Raw genomic sequence first — 18,787 nt, 5'->3', positions numbered from 1 at the left:
GGTGAAAAAAAAATAGTTACAGAGAGGGAGGGAGGCAAACCATAGGAGACTCTTAAATACAGAGAACAAACTAAGGATTGATGGGGGTGGGGGAGAGGGGAAAATGGATGATGGGCATTGAGGAGGGCACTTGTTGGGATGAGCACTGGGTGTTGTATGTAAGCCAATTTGACAATAAATTATATTTAAAAAAAAAAAAAGATTGACTTGTTTGAGCCAGGGCATGGGAGGTGCTAACAGGAGTGGTTCTTGAGAGGCTGGGGAAGGTTCAGAAAGGGTATGTATGGGAGACTCCTGAATCTGTAACAGTGTCAGGATTCTTAGCTACAAGTAACAGAAAGCAACTCTGGCTAGTGGAAGCAAAAAGGACATTTATTAGAAGGATATCAGCATCTCTCAGATTCAAGAGGAGACTCAAGAAGTGGACTTGGAAAATAGGAGAAACAAAGTGAGCTCCTGGTCTGACAGGGACAACAATCTAGTCTGCTTCCTGCTGCTACTTTTGCCATAAAGAATAACTTCTACTGTTCAGACATCTTTATGACGCACCCTCAAGAGTCTACATGCTGGGAGTTAGCCCCCAATTGGCCTAGTGAAGTCACTTGTCCACCTTGGCTTGTGCAGGCATAGGAATGAAGATAATCTAGCTCCTCAGCTTCCCTAGTGGGGCTAGTATCTATGACACACCATAGCCTTATGTGTACTTCTTTCGGGTATACTAGGCAGCGAAGGGCCTGGAATGTGGACAACCAGAAAAATAAAAAAATGTCCACAAGAGTCTTTCCTCTTCACTCAGCTGTTCTTGCTCAGGATGAAACCCAGACATTAAAAGTGTATGGTGTGTAAGATGTGCGATGTTGTGGGTACACACAGAGACTGCTCTGGCCAAGGGTAGTGATCCATCATGGGCCAGGCCTGCATTGTGCCATGCTCTTTCCCCCACAGTTTCCATCCTCCTCTACTGGACATTACTAAATATGCACCACGCCAGGTCACTCTAGCTGGGCATGTAGATGTACCTTGGAAAGATGGCCTTTCCATTTTCCTTTGGTTAGTAAGGACAACAGTGTCCTTGGGCAGGGAATAGAACTGGACATATGTGGTTTTATTATCTGCACTGATACAAACATTGGTTAATCTGAAAATTAAACTCCAATTTACAAATATCCTACTGTCCTATCATTCCTGAGCCTAGAACCTGTCACCTCTTGCTCTAAATTCGTAGGGCCCATGTATTCCCTATCAGACAACTGAGGATGTTGCTTTATACTATTACTTTATGAATGTTAGTCTTACTCACTTTTCTTTCCAGCATTTGAAGAGATCCTGAAGCACAATCTTCTTCCAAAAACTGATTTTCAAAGTGAACATGTTGGGATAAGATCCAGGCCAGTCTTCTGAGTGATGCCACTTCTCAATATATGGCAACACAGGATCATCACCTGTGATTCCAGTGTCCCCTCAATCTGCACACTTGCTGCTGTGTCCCATTAGTCTGAAAATGGAATTTCTTGATTCTGTCTTCGATCTCCACCACTCAATTCTTTTTGATCCTAAATTTGTTTTCCTGCAATTGCTTGTGCTAGTCCAGGTTTTTCTGCTTGATGTGTTTTGAGGTTTACTGGTGTCGGTGTACCATAGCTAAGATGGTATGATCCCACAAAATTGGAACCCAGACTCTTTGTTCAGTATCCAGCGCAGAGCGCAGATGACTTCTGAGTGTGAGTAGGTGTTGATGGTGATGACGATTTGCAGATAAACAGAGAAAGTCTATAGCTCTAGCGGGATCTGAATTAAACAGCTTTTATCACCTCACAGAGGATGCAGACCACTTATGTCTCTTGTCAAAAACCAGTGTTCCGATATCTGTCACCCCATTCCTGAATACTATGTTTCACACCAGCTAAATCTCTAGGTATCGGGAATACAATTTCCTACTTCATGCTGGGCTCTGTGTAAAGGTTACTATTTGCTTCTGTTGACTGAGTTTTTGTAATAGGTTAAAGGATTTTTGTATGTGAGGTTTATTGAGCACTTGGGCTGTGTGGGGAAAACAGGTGTAAATTTTCAGCTATTAACCTAGTTACTTCTTGTGCCACTGAAATATTCTATTGAAGGTGCCGGCTGGGGTTAGCCACCACACCAGCAAAGGCAGCAAGGGCATCCACAGACACAAGAAATATCTGTCACGTAAAACACTCCATACCATGCACCCATTAACCTCCTGATACAGCAGGACCAACAGAATAGGATTTGTAAAGGTGCTTAATATTTAAAGAATCTCATCCTGTGATACCGACCAAGAGTTACAGGTGGATACTGAGGTGGAAAGGCTACATGAAGTTTGCATCAGTGTGTAAAACGACAAATATGAGCTCCTTTCTTCAGATTTACATTGCACCGATTTTAAAGAGCCTTAGTTGGCAGGTACAATATTCAATACTAAATTATGTTTCCATATTTAGGAGGTACAAACATGTTATAAGACTCCCAGGGCCCTGTTTCTACCTCAGGCATTCAGGCTTAGCCTATGACCTTGGCAGAGCCATTCAGATTGCCATGAGCCCCTCTGTTTTCCATCTTGTTAAGTGGAAAGAATAATACTATGCACTTACTTTATGACACTGTGGTAAGGCTGAACCAGGCATTGTTTGCAAGGAAGTTCCCCGCTCAGAGCAAAGCACTAGAGAGGCACAGTCCTCTACCTCAGACCTGCACTGCACTCTTGAAAGATTGTTTTCCTTCTACCTTGCTATTGTCCAGTTTAGGAATGGAAAGAACATTGGGCTAGATAATAATAACAGCAATTCTAGTTGCTCTCATAACTGTTGTGATGTTAGTGTATAGAGAGTGAGGGCTTGCATTTCTATTTCTAATTATGCTTCCTTATTTAACCATACTTCTATTTTTTACATTTTGCTGCTTTGATATCTGGGGGGATATGACCCTGGAGGAACTCCCCTTCCAGAGCCAACCAGTTCCTACACACAGTAAACTTTTCTTCCTCAACTGTACATTTCAAATGCAAACAACCAACCCAGAGCCACACCCAACCTCCTATATCAGACTTTCGGGGTCTGAGCTGCTATTCCCCTGCCCTCATTACTTCAGGACCAGGTTCCACATAACTAGGGACAGCCCCTATGGCCCAGAGACCACTGAAAGTAACCATTGGTCTACCAAACTAATTCCTTTTTCCCCAAGTTTCCAATTTGGGGCTGATTCTACCTTAACTCCTTCCCTTCTCCACAATCTTGAATCTGAGAGACGCTGATAATCCTTCTAATAAATGTCCTTTTTGCTTCCACTAGCCAGAGTTGGTTTCTACAATGAAGACTCTTGACATGATTACAGATTCTGGAATCTCCCACACATACCCTTCCAGAACCTTCCCCAGCCTCTCAAGAACCATTCCTCATAGCAGCTCTCCATGCCCCCCCCTTCCACTTATTGGAAGGCTATTGGGACCTATGTCACAAAAACAGCATGCTAAGTTCTTCCTGTGAATTTATTTGCCTTCCAATTCCTTTTCTGATATACTTAATGCCTGAGAGATTTCTCTGAAACTCTACCACCTACTGCAAATATTCCAGCAACACAGAAGTCTGAGCTGAATGATCTGCATGCTGTAGGAGACACTCCAGAATCGGCAACCGGGCAAAATGCAAACTTTTCAATACTTTAAATGCAATGCATTCTCATCATGTACCCAGGGCTATTTTATTTAGTTAGGTTTTCAGGGAATCTAACTTCTATTTGTCAGGTTTATGGTGTTGATGCTTCCCTCCCTCACTGAGGTGTTCAGAGTCTTAATTAGATAGAGAATGTGAAGTGCTTTGACAGCATCAGATGAAAAGTGCTAGAGAAATCCCTAGGGAGTTCCTTTTTTTTTTTTTTTTTTTTTTTTTTGGCTCAAGAGACACAAGAAAATTAGAAAGCTTTAACAATTGAGCTAAGGTTTACAAGTAAACTTTTTGGTTTTTCTTGTGTGTCTTTGTGTGGCATGGTACAAAGTTTGAATTTGTTTTTAATCTCCTAACTGTAAATGAAAGAGCCATGTTGAAACCCCCTGTAGGACACATGAAATTGAAGTTCTCCATGATGGGTCTGTGGGATGTAAGCAATCAAACTATTGTCTGCAGACCTTGAATCTTTTCAGCAAAGGGGAAATCCTGCCCAGACTCATGTATTTAGTTAATACTTCCAAAGGGAAATCTGGGATCCAAATTTTAGCAGAGTTTGCACCCCCTCCCCTAAAATACACATCTCCTGAGTGGATTGGGGGGGGGGGGTCCCTTCCCTGAGATTGAGACATAATATTCATTTGTTTCTTAGGGTTTGAATTTGGGGTTCATTTAATTATGTCTCAGGAAGCCAAATCCTCTGCTTTGAGGCAGGTAAATGATGGTGAACAGCAGTATGCACAAATCAAAAGCCTTTTCATTTCTAATGAAAGGATGTGGGTAGAGGCAGGAGTCTCCACTGAGCCAGACTCCACAAAAAGGGACTCATGTACCACCCCGGGGAGGGAGGCAGATGCTGATCCTAGAGTTGTGTGCAAGTAGCAGACTGGTGTGTTTGACTGACTCCTCGAGGGTGAGACCAGCGGAGAGCGAGGAGAAACCCAGCAGGCCTGTAGCTCTGCTCCCCCAGAATCTGAGCCTGTGCAAGAGCCACCTTTCCAGGGAAGGTTTTTTAAATGTAAAACTCATCTAATCTCTCTTTACTCCCCAAATTGTTCACAACGTATCCTTTTTCCATTTTATATCTCATAGAAAGGTTGGCTTTAAACAACAACCCAAAAATCTTTGTTTCCGTATTTGAGAACAATTCCAAAGAACTCACCTAGGAGAACTGGAAAAATCTATGTGCAGTATATATATCTGGAAAGGATATGTTGGTTTCCTTTGAATATTCCTATGTATTTTCACAAGAAAAACAAATATTTGTTTGTTAATATGTAATAAAGTATCATTTCAAATGAGTAAAGGAAAGACAGAGCTGGGACAACTGGCTATCCTTTTGGATAAAACAAATCTGGATCCCTAAAGGACTCTATACCAAAATAAATTCCAGATGGATCAAATATTTAAATATAGTTAATAATATATTTTTGTACAAAAAATAAATCAGTGAATTTTGTATATCATCTCTTATGGAAAAATCCTTTCTAGACATGACGTAAGATTCAGAAATATAAAGGAAATGATTAGTAAATTTAACTACATAAAATGTTAAAATTCTTTATGACTAAAATGTCCTAATCGAAGTCAAAAGATAAGTGACAAACTGACAATTTTTAACAATTGTGACAAAAAATTCATGTCATGAATAAATCAAGATTTTTTAATAAATCTATTTTAGAGAGAGGAAGAGAGAGAGAAGCCAATAAGAAAATCACTAAATAACCTGAACAAGCAGTTCACACAAAATAAAATAGCCCATAAATGTGGAAAGGTTGAAACTTACTCATAATTTTAAAAATACAAATTTGAAAAAAAATTGAGTTCCTCCCATTATCCTGACCAAGATAAAATATTTGCTAATTTTGGGTGTTACCAAGGATGTGAAAAAATGGGCACTCACTCACTACCATCGAGTGTGGATTGGCATAATTTTTAAAAGGCAACTGGCTATGTCTAACAAACTTACACCTCTAGAAATTTATCCCACAGATATACAAATACAAACGTAAATAAATATTTGCTGCAGCATTATTTGTAATAATTAAGATTCTGGCAATATCCTGTATATCCATTCAGTAGGGAATTGGTTAAGTAAATTATGGAAAATCTATACAGTAGACTGCAGCCATTATAAACATTGAGGTAGATCTGTATGCACTACTATAAAAAGGTGTTCAGGATAGATAGTTAATTACACAAGGATAGTTGCAGAAATGCATGAGTGTAGTATGATTTTACTTGTGGAAAAAAATGTGCTTGAGATGCAGACTCACTGGACATTTCTGGAAAGAGACACAGAAAATTTCTAAGAGTCATTTTTCTCTACATAGTGGGAATTTCATTTTCATTTTTACTCTTTTGTACTTTTGAAATTTTTACCATGGACTTGCTTTACCTTTACAGCTTAAAATCTAGTTTAAAAATAGAGGCTCACCTACTACTTACCATTAATGAAATCAAAAGTTTTACTCAACAAATATATACTAAGGGTAGACTATTTCCCAGATGCTGAGGATATCAAGTTGTCTACAGTGCAAGCCCTGCCCTCCAGGAGCTCACCTTATGTCTGGAGAGGTGGGGAGAGACAGGCATATAAATAAACCATTGCCCCCCTAGTTAAGTGCAGCAGAAAGACACCCATCCTTCAGGATACCCAACACTTTCCCAAGCAGGACTCCGAAGAAGCCCACCCTGAGCTCACTCGCACAAACCACAGCCTTTCTTGTCATCTCAGACGCCAGAATAAAAACCCAACCAGGACACAGGGTCTTCACAGGACCCCCCTGGAATTGGAATAGAGCCATCCTCTGAAAGTCTTTTGTCAGTCCATCAATGAAACATTAACCTTTGGAACTCATCTGTCAGAAAGCCTGGGTCAAGGGATCTGGCCGGCTCTCAAACATGAGCCCACTCTCCACAGGAACTGCAGGTCTATTAAGCCTTACATACGGAGCAATTATGAGGAAGAGGGAAAGTGAACGCTTGAGGCTTTCATAATGGGCAGAGGGGTCTCGGCTATGGCTGTGTAACAAGTATTATTGGCAAAGCTTCGTTGCCCCTCCCTCCAAACCCCGCTTTAATGCTAACATCCGGCTTGTCAAAAGAGCTTGTTTGATAGCTGTAAGGAGAGCTCAGAGGTAGAGTGATTTCCCAGCTCTCCACACTTCCAAATGGCAGGACTCCAAAGTCTGCATTCTTCCCACACAGCCCTGCTGTCAGAAGAAGAAAATCGAGGTCAAGAAACAATCCAGCATATAAAGATGAACCGGGCCCTTCAGAGTTCTGGGCCCCACGTGGCCCTTCCACCTGCAGCTCCTAGTGAGCACACACTTTGCTGTGAAGATCAGCAAATGGGACTAATGAGGTGGTATAGTGTGATCCTGCTGGGAATATGGCCTTGTGCAGAGATCCTAATCAAAAGATTTCACAAACTCGGGCAGAAATTAAAGATGAGGCAAGTTCCGCTAGGTTGGGCAGGGGAAGATGTCATCACCCCTCATCAGCAGCCCCAAGCGAGTACAACTTTCATGAACAACTTTGGCCTCTTTCCTTCATACTGTGTATTATCTCAACAGGCCTCCAGAGGGGCTCCCTGTACATGAACAGCATGAAATAGCCCCACCATTTTCACAACCACTACTCAGAGAACCAGACAGAAATATTGTGTGGGTGGGAAGGGATAACAGAGAAGTTCCCACCACTTTCCACTGGCAACAAAAGCCCCCTGACAGGCGAGAACTCTCCAGAGGACTGGAGAGAAAGAGTCAGAGGCCTGGTCTTTTGGACCAATGTGGCCAGACCTTAGACAAATCACAACCTCTCTGGACACAGTTGCCTTGTCTGGAAAATACTGCCCGCCTCACAAACTATCAGGGTAAGTAGAGACATTAGTGTGTGAGCTTCATAAATGTAATGTCATATTAGCATGTACCCCTTGTCAGGTAGCTGACATGTACGTTTCCTATCTCTGGGATATCATCCCCTTATAGTCAAGAAGCAGAGAAATGCAGAATATCTATGCAATAGGTGCTCAAACTTCATATACATTTTCGGGACACCTGGGTGGTTCAGCTGGTTAAGCATGCAACTCTTGGTTTCAGCTCAAGTCATGATCTCACAGTTTGTGAGATAGAGCCCTACATCAGGCTCTGTGCTGACAGCAGGGAGACCGCTTGGGATTCTCTCCCTCTCTCTCTCTGCCCTTCCCCCACTTGCGTGCATGAGCACTCTCTCTCTTTCTCTCTCTCCCCCCCAAAAAAAAAATTCCTATACATTTTCAACTTCAGGGGAGGCTCAGCAGATAATAAAAAAAGGGACTTACTTCACATTTGTCCTTCCAAAGAGATTAAATAAATTTCACAAATATTATTTTATTTCTCCACAGAAAATACCAAGGAAAGGGGAAAGAGGAGTGTGGGTGTGATGGGACACTGTAATGATAATAGTGTAATAGTGTGTTGGTCTACTGCTTGGTGCCCAGTTTCCTCACTGGTAACAGTTCCTACTTCATAGACCACTGGAAGCAGGTAGTTCATGCTGAGTACCCAGGAAGCCCTGGATAGCTGTTCTGTTGTCCACAGCCCCATTCTGTGCTGGAGAAAATGAGGCAGAGATGATAACTTCCTCTTTCAGGAACCAGAAAGTGAAGTGCATTCCAGAGAAAGACTGATCCCCAGTCTGTGGCTTTCTCAAACCTGCCCCTTTGTTTTGTTTTCTACAATACAAGGACAAAACTCCTTACTGGCCTCCCTGCCTCCTTGTCCTGCTCCAATCCTTCATTTCTGTTTTTTATCCTGTCTTTCTAATTCCCAAGGGTCAGGTCAAACCTTTCATTCTCCAAAATGCCCTTCATTTCTACTCAACATTTATAAAAAACTTTTTTTAAATGTTTGTGTTTTTTTTTTTATTTTGAGAGAGAGGCTAGAAAGAGAGGGAGAGAGAATCCCAAGCAGGCTCCTTGCTGTCAGCACCAAGCCTGACACAGGGCTTGATCTCACAAACCGTGAGATCATGACCTGAGCCTAAATCAAGAGTCCACACTTAGCCTACTTAGCCACCCAGGTGCACCCCCCCCCCCCCCACTAGGATTTATAAACTCAGTTTGGGCTCCTCCCCCAGGCCTCTTATACTCTCAGGCTCTACCCATTCACAAGCCCCTCCCATTCTTGGGATTTCCATCCCCCACTCATAGGCCCTTCCCACTATGGGGTTCTATGTGAGTAGCTACTCTTCTTTTACCATTCTGAACTAAGATGACTACAAATTTTACCTTAATTTTACACAACATTTTGGAGACTGGGTTGTAATATTTAACATGATTTTATTCCAGGCTCAGAGATAGGAGAAAAAAAATTATATTCAAGGAAGGACTTGTAACTCCTAGATTTGGCTGTTTTGAGGACTCCAAGATTGGCCTTTCTCAGAAACCCCCCATAGGGGGCGCTGTCTCCCTAGGCAGGTCATCTTCCTATACCCTCTAGAGTGTTCACAACACATCTAGGCTAGTCCATGACCAGGTCCAGAAATCAGATCCAAAGGGGCCCCAATCTAAGGCCTACCATCCTGCTACTACCCAGGACAAATGATAATAGGAATGTTGGAACTGTTTACTCTCTCAAAGAGAAACCCATCACTGCCCAACTGGATGGGCTTGACCTCCAGTCACAAACAGGAAGACTGCTCCATATCCAAGTCTGAGTTGTATCAAAGGTACAGTCCAGGGTGTACTCCCCCATTTTGGTCTTGCTCTTTTCTTACAGCCTTGCTCCAGTGCAAGGTGAAGACCACTCTTGCTGTCTTTTCCTGCCCTCCTCCAGTCTTCATACCAACAAAAAAACAAGTGACAATCTTTACCCATAGTTCACTCTAAATCAATACACAAGAAAGCAAGCATTTCTCTAAAAGAAATAGAGTCTTCAGAGATGCAAGAAGCCAACAAAATAAACCTTCACAGTTTAGTTCTTTGAGCCACAGCCTCTCAGACACATCTTCTGATTATAGTGTGTGTCACATTTACCTAATAAAATTGTATATTTGAGTCCTTTCCATAACAAAGAAAAGGATGCTTCAAAAGATCCTCCAGTCTTTATTTCATTCAAGAGAGAAAATTGCTTAGAGTTTGAAATGCAGGTTTATCAGCTTTCATCACTCCCCTCTAGGTCCTGAGAATCTTAGGACCAGGCTTTCACCAAGATTCAGACTCTTGCCAGCCTTCTCTGACGAAAGGAAGGAAACACAGAGCTCAGGAATGGCTACTCACACCTGACATTACTGAAGAATATCGAATTTATTCCCCAACACCATTTCCTTTTCATTGTCTTTTCCCTCTGCAGTGATAATGGAACTTTGCCACAAGCCCACACCCATCCTCTTCAGCTGGGACTTCCTATCTCACCCTACTTGAGAGCCCAAGAAGTGAGTGATGATACACAGCCTTGAGGTTTCCAGACAGCAGGAAGGGCAAAGGCTCCCTACCCCTGAAAGCAAATGTCTTATAGAAATGTCCAATCTCTCTCTACGGGAAGTTCTTGTTTTGACACAAATTATATAGAAGAAGGAGGGGAAGGCCCTGAAAAACAAATGAACAACTTTTTAAAAAGCTTTCAGAAACAAATGTAAAATTCATTAAGAAAAGTAATGGAAATTTTATGGCTGATGCACAGATAAATTCATTGCTGCCTCTTAATTTATCAAGCCTACATACAAGAGTGTATACCAAATTAATTGGAACTAACAGCCTCTCAAAAACTCTAACCAGCTGCACACTCAGGGTAAACTAGTCGGAACAAAATAAAGAACCCCTCCTCCTTCTCGCGAGCCTTGATTGAATTAGAGGCTAAGTTTTCTAAACTCTAAAAATGTCAAGCAACTTTGTTCTTCCATGACTGCCAAGCCATTATCTGCTGTTCAGGACCAACCTGGGTTACAACTAGATACAAATGGGGTTTTCTTGAATATTACGAATTTCAATTCTGGGGCACCTGTATGGCTAAATTGATTAAGCATCGGACTTCAGCTCAGGTCATGATTTCATGGCTTGTGGGTTCGAGCCCCATGTCAGGCTCTGTGCTGACAGCTCAGAGCCTGCAGCTTGCTTCAGATTCTGTGTCTCCGGCTCTATCTGCCCCTCCCCACTCACACTCTGTCTCTCTCTCTCTCAAAAATAAATAAACATTCAAAAAAAATTTTTTTAAAGAATCTTAATTCTGGGTGGCTCAGTCAGTTAAGCATCTAACTCTTGATTTGGGCTCAGGTCATGATCACACAGTTGGTGAGATGGAGCCCCGCATCAGGCTCTGCACTGACAGCACAGAGCCTCCTTGGGATCCTCTCTCTCCTCTATCTCTGCACCTCTCCCTGCTCATTCTCTCTCTCTCTCTCTCTCTCTCTCTCTCTCTCTCTCTCACTCTCTGTCTCAAAATAAGTAAATAAACATTAAAAAAAAAAAAAAGAAGAAGAAGAATCTCACCATAGCTATGAAGTCATGATCAAAAAGTTCTGGAAAAGAGAGATGTTCTAACACTGACCTTAAATGGTGTTCTCATCCAGATGGAGTTGAATATGAATTATTTACTTCCCATTATTTTCTAGGATAGCTTGGAGAGAAGGCTTTTAATCCCTTTTTTAGGTTAACACTCTGGTTCTTAGACACGGTTTCCAAACAGGCTATCCAGTAGATAAAACAAGAAAACCAAAGAGACTCTTTAAGTCATTTCAATTATTTGCTTAAAATAGAATGTGTAGGCCATGTCCCCTTGAAGATAAATCTGCACTATTCACCTTAATCTAAAATAAAGCCTTGTCAGACCATTGTAAATATTATTTTATTAGTAAATATTAATTATTCATTTTGACAATTTAACAATGTTAATTTTATGAATAACAAGTAACATTTATTGAGGGTTTAGGATATGCAAGGCAATGTGCTAAGCATTATATACGTATTATCTCATAGAACCATCACAACAACCTGATGAGATCTATACTACTACAATTCCCATTTTAAAAATGAGGAAACTGATATTCAGAGAAGTTAAGTAACTTATCCAAGGTCAGACAGCTAGCATGTCTGGTCCAACCTTAAGTTTGTTGTGAAAGCTCAACCATCAGTTGATGGCCTGATAGGTAAAAGGTAAAGGCAGAAGCCTTCAGGGCTTTGTCCTCAGAGACACCACAGAGAATTTGGGTGAGCCGACAGGAAAGCCTTATTTTAACAACCACAGATAGAAGGTGGTTTTAGTCAAAAAGGTGTTAAGGCTGGATTTTGATCCTTCTGTTTAGGATGCCAAATCCAAACTCAGAGGCTTTCAAACTCCTACAGAAGATGCCCTGAGATTCACCCACATGGAGAGAGGAGAAAACTTCCACACGATTCTACAAATTACTCATTTGGAGTTACATAGCTAAGAAAGAAGAGATAATCTGGAAACAAACAACTCCTCACTTACAGTTATTAGAAGTGCTGGCCAGTTACTGTAAGAGGGAAAGTCTTCTGAGAAAAACAACTCCCTAATTTGAGTTACCTATTCTTTTTATCTCTTCCACACCACTGGGAGATCTTAGACAACTTCTAGAAGGCATCTTTAGGGTAGCAACAGCCTGAGTCAGTATTGTCCATGGACTGGGGCAGCCTAATAAAGTCTGAGGAGTCTTCTCATAAAGGGGCAAAAAAGAACAACCCCTAAATGGCAAGTTATTTTTCCTTGCAAGGTGTTATCACAATTTATCAATATGATAAACATTTGCTGGTTGCCTTCTGTATACCAGACTCAAAGTAAGATCTGAAGACCCAAAAATGAGTAATCATAAGCGATTTCCCCTTTCCCCTTTAATGAAGAGAGTGGCGATTCAAATGAAAAATTACAGTCATTTTAAATAAGGGGCTTTGGGGCTGGAACACAAAGGTAAATGCTTTGATCAGTCTACACCTTTTCAAAGATATATCTAATTATGTCTCTGGAGAACTGATAACTTCAGACTTGCAGCATTTTGTGTATATGGTTGTTTTAACTGTGTTTTGGGATGACTGCTTAATTAGGCACTTGTAGGAGGTAGTGAGGAAGCAAATACATATAGAATTTGTTTCAGTGGTGGTTTTGGCAAAATCTCTATATCAGATAGAAAGTCACTTTTCTGTGAGTACAAGAAAATCTAATTAATAGCAGCTTAAACGTATAAGGTACTTGTCTCACCTAGCAAGAAGTCTGTAAGTACTTTCAGTGCTGGCAAAGTAGCCCAAAATTGCTACCAGATACTGAATCCTCTTTTTCTCTGCCATCCTTACCATGTTAGCCTTCATTCTCATGCCAGTTGCCTCCTGATTGCCAGTGGCTGCCACATTGCCAGCCATCATGTTTGAGTTCCAGAGAAGAATAAGGAAGAAGGAAAAGAAGAGACAGCAGATTTTGGCTTATATCTCACTGGCCAACACTATCATATGGCCCCTGCTGACTTCAAGGCAGACCAGAAAATCCGTTTTTCTTTGTTTTTTTTTGTTTTTGTTTTAACAGCCTTTCTAACAGAGACAGAAAAGGGAGAAAGAGGTTGGAAATGTAAAGTTAGTCAATAAAGACTATCTGTTACTCCTCTCACCTATACAGAGAGGCCTAGACCAGTTTTTAGGGTTCCTAGATGTTTTATTTTTTATTTATTTTTTTATTTATTTTTTTTTTCAACATTTATTTATTTTTGAGACAAAGAGAGACAGAGCATGAACAGGGGAGGGGCAGAGAGAGAGGGAGACACAGAATCCGAAACAGGCTCCAGGCTCTGAGCGGTCAGCACAGAGCCCGACGCGGGGCTCGAACTCACGGACCATGAGATCATGACCTGAGCTGAAGTCGGACACTTAACCGACCGAGCCACCCAGGCGCCCCTCCTAGATGTTTTAAAAGGAAGAAATGCAAAAAAAAAAAAAAAAAAAAAAAAAAGGCAGTTTCAAGAAATGTCGTATTGTTGCAATGTATATATCATGCATTTCTAACAAATGGGCTTTCTTGATGCACTAACTATAGGTAGAACCTCATTTACCAGTACCAACCTTTGAGAGGCCAGGCCAAATGGTGTTCCTACCTTCCCATTGCTCCCCCACACCTCCATGGTAAGTGTTGGTCATGGGCTCCATCAGCAATGATGATGGGAAAGGCCTGGAGGCCCTCTCAATGAGTGTTCTCAAGAGAAATTTATCATGACCGTCTTCCACATAAACCAGAAGAAGGGAATCTGGAATCAAAAGGAGAGAGAAAGCTCCTGAAAAGAATCTCTATAAATCATAAAGGGATATCACTTAATAATGTTCACAAATTAAGAAAAGAGAAACCTAAAATATGTAGGACTTATGTGTTATTTTGAAGGAAATCACAGATTTTTGCTTTACACTATTCCTAAATGAGTGCTTCCCTTTTTTTTTTAAGTTTATTTATTTATTATTTGAAAGAGAGAAAGAGCACAAGATCATGAATGGCAGAGGGGGTGGGGCAGAGAGAGAGAGAGAGAGAGAGAGAGAGAGAGGATCCCAAGCACGCTCTATGCTGAAGTGGAGCTCAATCCCACAACCGTGAGATCGTGACTTAGGCTGAAACCAAGAGTTAGACACTTAGAGGACTGAACCACCCAGACGCCCCAAATGAGTATCCTTCTTACATTCATCCAAAACTCCATGTCCAGGTACAGTAGCCACGAGCCACATGTGGCTGTTGAGCACTTAAAATGTGGCTGGTCCAAACTGACATGCACTGTAAGTATTAAATGCATACTAGATTTCAAAGACTTTGTAAGAAAAAAAGAATGTTAAGATACCTCATTCATAACTTTTATGTTGAATATATGTTGGAACAATAATATTTTGGACATAGGAAATCAAGTAAAACATATTATTAAAGTTAAGCTCACCTGTTTATTTTTTTTAACGTAGCTACTAGAAAATGTAAAGTTACATACGTGGCTCATACTTGTGGCTGACATGATATTTCTATTGTACTGAGCTGGTCTAGAAGGATGATACCTTACAAGCGCCTATCTGTAACAGGTGCTGTGGTGCCCCGCCCATGTGCCACTGGCCCATTTCTGAGTTCACCAGCAGCCTCGAGGACCATTACATGCATGCCAACAGCTTCCCCATGCCCTCCGTAAGGCAGGATCTCTCTACTTCTCTGCCTGAAGGCCTTTACTAGTGCCTTAGGAACTTGCTCAGGGCAGCCCACGATTTAATGCTCCCAGGAGCAACTTCCAATCAATAGAGGATGAATAAATGCCCCATCTTCAGCAGGCCTTCGGCAGGACAATTTTTTTAAATTTACTATTGAAGTATAGTTGATATACAATGTTATATTAGTTTCAGGTGTACAACATAGTGGTTTGACAATTCTACACATTAGTCAATGCTCACCACAGTAAATGTTGTCGCTATCTGTCACCATACAACATTATTGCAATATTATTGACTATATTCCCTCTGCTGTACTTTTAATCTCCATGACTTATTTATTTTGTAACTGGGAGTTTGTACCTCTTAATCTCCACCTACCCTTTGACAACCACCAATTTTTTCTCTGTATTTAAGGATCTATTTGGTTTTTTATTTGTTTTTTAGAGTCCACATATAAGTGAAATAGATTGATATTTGTCTTTATCTGACTCATTTCACTCAGCATAATACCTTCTAGGTCCATCTATGTTATCACAAATGGCAAGATTTCTTTCTTCTTTTATAGCTAAATGATATTCCATTGTGTATATGTATATGTCTTCATTATCCATTCATCTATCAATGGATACTTGGGTTTCTTCCATATCTTGGCTACTGTAAATAATGCTGCAATAAACAGGGGTGCATATATCTTTTTTTAAAAAAAACTGATGTTTTCATTTTCAGCTTTGAAGTGTGTTCTACAAGGCCTCTCAGAGGGCCCCCAAACAGAGCTAAGCCCCAGTTGCCCACAGCAAAAGCTTATTCATTAATATAGATTTTATTGACTCTTGTCCCTTTCCAGCTTACCTTACTCATGCCTCCTGGAGGCACCTCACAAATGAACCCCCTGCCCCAGTGTTTTCCTCGCCTCTGCTTCAGGGGGCCCAAACTAGGAGAACAACTCAAACATTTTCACAGCCCCTCTTTATAGGGCCCATGCCAAGTATGCTTTGACTTTACAACTCATGCTGAAGTTTTTTTTCCTGGGCTCTTATCAGAGAAGATGTCTTTAATTACTATTGTTTTTCATCAATTCATTTAGGACTCTATTGTCAGTGGCCTTAAAAAAGGACAAAAAAGATCCTGTTCTAATTAAACAAATAGTGTATCATTTGAAAGAGTTTGCATATTTTTTCCTTTCCAAGTAATTTGTTTACATTTAAACTGTGCTTATGTAGTGTTGTCTTAATTATCAAGTCATTAAGGACATTGATGTGGTCCTTTAAACCATTTTGTTTTGCTTCGGGGCAGTGACAGTTTCTTATAGATAGAATCAAACTCCACAAGATTAGTAAACATTTTTCTCATCTGATCTGCAAAGAGGGGCACAACCAGTGGGGTTACAGGGTTGGTGGGGGACAGCCCCCATTCCCTGGGCTCTGCAAACAAGGATCAAACAGTAGGTATATCTATCAGGTATTCTGGATGCCCTGACCTGCAACACAGCCCTCGCCCTCTGATCCCGATGCCTGCTCTAACAGTAATGGTACAGTTAAAAAAAGAAGAAGAAGCAGAAGAAGAGGAGGAAGAGGAAGAAGAGGAAGAAGGAGAAGAAGAAGAAAGCTTTAGCCACCAAGGGATACAGATTTCAATCCTGTCTCCACCACTTGCTAGTATGACCTTCAAATCACTCATTCTTTCTGAGCCTCAGTTTCCCTATCTATTGTATGAGGGTGAGGGCTATTACAGAGTGAGCATGAGGAACATTTGACCCATGTTTATAACAGTCTCATGTTTAGATTTTTTTTTATTTTAAATTTATTTACCTAAATTCAAGTTAGTGAACATACAGTGTAGTATCGGTTTCAAGAGTAGAACCCAAAGATTCATCACTTACATATAACACCCAGTACTCATCCCAACAAGTGTCCTCCTTAATGCCCATCACTCATTTAACCCTTCCTCCCACCCACACCCCCCCACTAACCCTCAGTTTGTTCTCTGTATTTAAGAATCTCTAATGGTTTTCCTCCCTCTCTCTTTTTATCTTATTTTTCCTTCTCTTATGTTCATTTGTTTTGTTTCTTAAATTCCACTTATGAGTGAAATCATATGATATTTATCTTTCTCTGACTGACTTATTTCACTTAGCATAATACACTCTAGTTCCATCCACATTGTTGCAAATGGCAAGATTTCATTCTTTTTGATTACCGAGTAGTATTCCATTATATGTATAAATCACATCTTCTTTATTCATTCATCTGCTTTTTACACAGTCTTCAAATAAAATCTGTGTATATACATGTGTTTAAATGCACACATAAATATACATATATATTAAGGTTTTAAAAAATCTACATTTTTATATACTTTTCTGGCATTTCTCTAGTTTTTGACACACTAGCAGCCTTAGATGTATCTTGGGCCTCTCTAGACCCAGACCATGAAGAGAATAAGAACTCCTATATGTCCAACAGTGGCTTTCATCAGGGCACAGTGAGAATTAGAAAACAGGAGACTTGTTCCACACAACCTGCCCTTTCTTTCTTCCCTTTCAAGCTTCACATGCAACCCTCCCTGAGCCTTCCCACTATAGCCTTTCTGTAGTCCCTGGAGTCCCCCATACTCTATCTTTCATCTTGTGTCTGGCTGTCAAAACGGGCATTCATGTGGACTGTCATTCCAGGAACAAATACTTGGTGTGGCCTCAGATTGCTCTCCTTCATGAATTATCTCCATAGAAGGCCCTAACACTCTCTTTCCCGATCACTAGACTAGACCCTGGTTCTCTATCCTTGTTGGATAATATATCCAGCAAAATCACTGGCATGCACTACTCAGCCATTGCTGTTTCCCCTTCTTCTGCCTAATATGTTTCTTCTGGTCTCAGATCTCAGGAATCTGGAAGTTTATTCAGTGTTTCGTTTAATTGGAAATAATTAATGTGTGCCTACAAAGTACAGAGAGCACTTGCTAGATTCTAAAATAAGGGAAAAAAAGATGAGAGGTTCAAAGAGATTTAAAATGTGGCCACTTGAGCGGCACCTGGGTGGCTGAGCTGATTGAGCTTCTGACTCTTGGTTTCTGCTCAGGTCATGTTCTCAGAGTTTGTGGGATCAAGCCCCATGTTCAGCTCTCCACTGACACTGCAGAGCCTGCTTGGGATTCTCTCTCTCCCTCTGTCTCTGTTCCTCTCCTGCTCGCTTTCTCTCTCTCTCTCTCTCAAAATACACAAATAAACATTAGATAGATAGATAGATAGATAGATAGATAGATAGATAGATAGATAAAATGCAGCCACTTGACCTTCTGGGAATTTATAATCTAGCTGAATCTAGTATACAAAACCTAATGGATCCTCAACAAAAGCTTGTTAAATGAATAAAAGACATCTACAATACAATGAAAAGTTAAAAAAAATTTATGAGGGTTTTGATGAGGTTTGAGATGCTACTGACAGAGACACCTAGGAATGCCCAAATCCTGCCATAGCCTACCTCCCTTCCACACTGTGAGATCCCTGATACAAGGGAAAAGGACAAATAGGAATTAAAGAACTCTGTTATTTTTAATTTCCTGGAAATACGTGTGATTTAATTTCCTGGAAATACGTGTGATTTAATTTCCTGTGAAAGGTTGGTTGATAACCTGATAGAATCATGTGTTCTGGCAGAAGGCCAAATGCACCTTTGCCATCTTCCTAAACCCAAACCCTAATCTTGGGACTACACCACACTCTGGCTAGAAGCATTGTATAGGGTAGGCACACACTGAGCACCCACAGTGGGGGAGGAGGAAGAGAGAGGGAAGCCAGCCAGACCTGCCAAAGACTGCCTATCCAATTGCTGGTTACGTTTCTAAGATCACTGAAGGGAGGCAACACCTATATGTGAAACTAACACACAGTGGCCCTGACTCCTAGCAAACATGGCCCCAGTTTTGCCTCTCTTCCTGCTAGGCTGATGTGAAG

Source organism: Panthera pardus, unplaced genomic scaffold (genome assembly GCF_024362965.1).
Source record: "Panthera pardus isolate Hobbes unplaced genomic scaffold, ASM2436296v1 HiC_scaffold_24, whole genome shotgun sequence".
Taxonomy (NCBI): Eukaryota; Metazoa; Chordata; class Mammalia; order Carnivora; family Felidae; genus Panthera; species Panthera pardus.
Note: the sequence above shows the minus strand (reverse complement) of the source record.